A 4,662-nucleotide genomic window follows, 5' to 3' on the forward strand; every position below is an offset into this window, starting at 1 on the left:
TTTTAAGCAAAGGTCTGGTTTGTGTAACTATTTTATATGTCAGCATACTTGAGGATTCCTAAAATCTTCAGATGAGAGGGGATTATGGAAGGAAAAACTTAGGCACTATACTGAGTGACCTCTAAAATGCCCCTCCCCCCACTTCCATCATTTTGTGCTTATGAAGAAATCTGATTATAAAAAACAAGGGTGCTAATCCCCTTGGGAGCACCCTAACAGTCCCTCCAAACCTCATAAAATGGCAGAAAATAAAGGGACCTGGGGGGAAAGGCTAAGCTTGAGTCCTCTCTAAGTGATGGGTTTTTACTGCTTCATATGTAAAGAGTAAGAGAGTTAAGTAACATACCCAAAGATACACAAATCATGAGAGTCAGCACCCAGATTCAAGTACGAAACAATGTATTTGCTTTTGTGCTGACTTCTGGTGAAAGCCAAGGGCTGCACACTGCCTCCAGTCAACTCCCATAGCCCAGCCCAGTGAAGACCACTGCAGGGTTGACCCTGTCGTGCTGGGTGACTGTCTTGCCAATCCTGATCTGATTTACCCTAATTTGATGAGAAGAGAGTCTTCTGAGTACCATAGGAATGAGGCCTGAGCTAGAAACCCACTGAAGACAGAAACAAGATGGCACATATGCTCAATTATGCAGCTCGCCTGGTGCACATGCTCAGCTCTTCCCCGCACGGAGGTTGGGAGCAGGGCCTCAAGAAGGGAAGTCATGGAAGGAGCATTGTCAACCCCTCAGTTTTTCCCTTCTTCTTTGGGTATGTCACAAATCAGCCTTCCCCAGTTCCCCAGCTCAGCTGGCATGATAGAGACACTTCCCATCCCCCACCCCTACACCTTTCCATGGTGTATGTATTAGCAACAGTCCCAGCAGTGATTTTGTTTGCTGGGGCCCTAGTTTGAAAGTTCTGGACAGGAGGATCTGGTCCATTTCTGGTCCTATCAACAGTGTCCAGAAAATGTGGCCATGCCCTACAAACATGCCTACTAGGGTATCTGTGCAGTCTCTGACCTACTAGAGCATAAAACCTCTATTCCTATGTTATTGAATTTAAAAATAAATCAATGCTAATAATGGACAGATAAAATCCATAGAAGCCACTGCTTGCTGTTCAAGGCCCAACTGGCCAAGGTGGAGTCACCGTCTTAGTTAGGGTTTTACTGCTGTGAACAGACACCATGACCAAGGCAATCCTTATAAGGATAACATTTAATTGGGGCTGGCTTACAGGTTCAGAGGTTCATTCCATTATCATCAAGGTGGGAACATGGCAGCATCCAGGCAGGCATGGTGCAGGAAGAGCTGAGAGGTCTAGATTTTCATCTGCAGGCCTCTAAGAGAAGACTGACTTCCAAGGAGCTAGGATGAGGGTCTTAAAGCCCACACCCACAGTGACACACCTACTCCAACAAGGCCACACCTCCAAATAGTGCCACTCCCTGGGCCAAGCACATTCAAACCACCACAGTCATTCACATGCAAACAATCATATGTACATACATACACACATGTGCACACACAGACATTAGGAGCTTGAGACTTTGGAAAGTGGTAAGGAAACACTCTTTAGCACCTCCTAGAGGGCTTACAAATCATCCTGAGCAAAGAAAAAAAAATGACCAAATGCAAAAGTGCACAGGGAGGCCACAGTCCATGGAAAAGAACTGTGAAGAAGCCACAGCCCACAGAGCTCCCTGCTCAGTGAGCGTGCTCAGGGAAACTCTAACGAGCAGACCTGGCTGCAGGCTCCTGGGCTGAGCATAGAATCCTCCCTTGGAAACACCAACAAAGCTCTCTTTTGGTAGCCCTGGCTGCATGTACGAATGGTGCTAGAGGAAACTGTGTCCACTCTTAACAGAACCAAGCACAGGCCTCGAGGTATTCTCAATCAGTGGACGTCTAAAGGCTGCTTCTGCTCCTCCTCCTCCTGCTCCTCTTCCTCCTGCTCCTCCTCCTCCTGCCCCTCCTCCTCCTCCTCCTGCCCCTCCTCCTCCAGCTCCTCCAGCTCCTCCAGCTCCTCCTCCTCCTCCTCCTCCTCCTCCTCCTCCTGGGCTGTGGACCTTTATTTTTTATGAAAACAAGTCTGGGAGGCTCTCTCAGTTGGGTTCTGCATAAAGCTAGCAGGAAATAATTTGCCCTGCAATGTTGAGATGCTGATTTACTCATGGGGGACAAGGCATGGTTAGTAATTAATTTCCCTTTATTGAATAAGCATTTAGAGAACATATTTCATGACCTTGCCTAGTGCGCAGCTTGAGGCGGTCTGGTGGGGGATTGGCACCCATACTCAGGAGCTGGAGACACAGTGGGCTTTCTGCCTGTGGCTTCCAACCAGGCCCTCCACCTTCCTCCTCTTGGATGCAGACTAACTACCTCAGGACCTTGCTTCGGCGTTTTCTGACTCCTGGGCACTTGATAGATCCTTCCTCGTTCATCATCACCTCTCCTGTCTCCTAGCCAGATTCGTTTCTTTCAAAATGTCTTACCCCTAAAGCTAGAGAAGAAGGCTCTCTTTATCTCACGTTAGAGTCATGGCTACTGCGATTGAAGCAAAGATGGTCACTCCTTAGTAAATATTTTTAGTTCGCTGAAATTGTTCAGAGGATTTTATGCTCAGTAATTCTTTGTGTGTGTATGGGGGGGGCTCATTAATTATATAGCTCAGGCTGGCCTAGCAAGTACTGTAGACCAGGCTGTCCTTAAATCCTGGAGCAGGAAGGGGAGAGCAGGAAAAGGCTTCCCACACTAGAGAAAAGTGCCAGCAGCCCAGAGATCTTCTCCAAAGATGATAATTGGCACAGAACTTACCTGGAGCTTGCTTTAAATGAGGCAAAGCCAGACTTTGGGTGAAAACTGCCCATCACCTCACCACCCTAGCCAAACTGTGGGCAAGCAGGACACTAGGGAGTTGATTGTTCTGCTTTGCCTAGACAAGGTAGGACTCTTCCCCAAGTTCCTACTCCACAGGAAAGTCTGTTGGATCTTCTGGGCCTGGTGGTCAAAGACTGACACTGCCCTGAGACCTCTGCCTACAAAGAAATCAAGATTTCTACAGAGGAAGCTAGGAACTTACTGTCCAGGTAGCCAGTAAGTCTCCATCATTTTTAATAGACTCGGGAGCTGCTCCATCTGTACTTCCTGCTTTCTCATATGAAATTTACCCTTCTCAGCTCCCTGATGGTGTTGGAGACTAGGCTAGTTACCAGCTTTGGGGGTTTAACATCAACCAAGGCTTCAGCTGCTTTCTTTGTCCTCCAGGCTTACTGGAGAGCCACTACTAGGTCTCCAGCAGAAAGACATTGTTTGCCTTGTAACCAAACTCTGAAAAGAGATAAGCACACACAGCCGGTTGCAAAGTAACTTTACTATTTTGCTGTTTAAAGATGTAGTGAGTTGGTCTGATGCTGCTTGTATTCCAAAGCTAAATACTGGCTCTCAAGGCGGGGTTGCCTCTCATGTAGAGACAGAGCCACATGTACACCAAGTGATGCTATGTAAAACTTGCTCCCCAATTTAACTGGTCAATAAAGGGCTAAACCCTGTGATTGGGCAGTGGACGAAGAAAGGTGGGAGGGACTTGAAGATCAAATGAGGGGGTTGTAGGTAGAGGGACGAGAGGAAGAAAGGAGACAGAGCTGGAGGAAGCCATCATGAGAGGAGATGAACCATGAGCACGTGGCCAGGAGAAAGAGCAAGTAACAAGGGACTGGGGAATCATTCAGAATAGCTCCAAACCTGCCCAATCTTATGACTTGTAAATAAAATACCAGGATTGTGTGTCATTTATACAGGCTAGCTAGAATTACAAATTTATTTTACATAATAATGCTTTCTTACAATGACTGCTTTCTTACAGTAATCAACTATGTGTGTCTCATGGTAAATGACTGGATATAAAAAAAAAGTGTAAAGTTTATGGAAAGTCTGAGGATCTGAAAGCTTAAGAAGGTTGTAATGGTTTAAAAAGTGTGTTAACATATGTAAGCGCAAGTTATAAAGGTCTAAGAAAGTGGTGTAAGGTGTGTAGATCGTAAAGGTCTAATGAAATGATTTAAAGTACATTAAAAAAAAGGAAAACATTTTTAACTTTCCCCCTCTCTATGCTATTGTTACATTAAGACTTCTGGTTTGAATATGCTTGGCACATAGGAAGTGGCACTATTAGGAGGTGTGGCCTTGTTGGAGGAAGTGTGTCACTGTGGGAGTGGGCTTTGAGGTCTCCTAGTACTCAAGCTCCACCCAGTATGGAAGAGAGTCTCCTCCTGGAGGCCTTCAGAACAAGATGCAGAACTCTCACCTCCTCTAGCGCCATGTCTGCCTGAACACTGCCGTGCTTCCTGCCTTGATGATGATGGACTGAACTTCTGAAACTGTAAGCCAGTTCCAATGAAATGTTTTACTTTATAAGTGTTGCCTTGGTCGTGGTGTCTCAGCAATGAAACCCTAACTAAGACAGCCTCAAAAGTTCAGAATTTGGACATTAACCAGTGGCGTTCTGAAGAGCTATTAATCTGCTCTGGCAAGCTCTGGTTGCTATCTCATCCTACTCACATGCTCGAGACCTTAAACTTCCCTTGCTTGTTTTCTAAGTAAGACTTAAAATTGCTTCTCATTGTGCTAAAAACATCTCTGTCCAATCTAGATACTCAGCCCT

This window comes from Grammomys surdaster, unplaced genomic scaffold (genome assembly GCF_004785775.1).
Source record: "Grammomys surdaster isolate TR1022 unplaced genomic scaffold, NIH_TR_1.0 63, whole genome shotgun sequence".
In the NCBI taxonomy this organism is placed as follows: Eukaryota; Metazoa; Chordata; class Mammalia; order Rodentia; family Muridae; genus Grammomys; species Grammomys surdaster.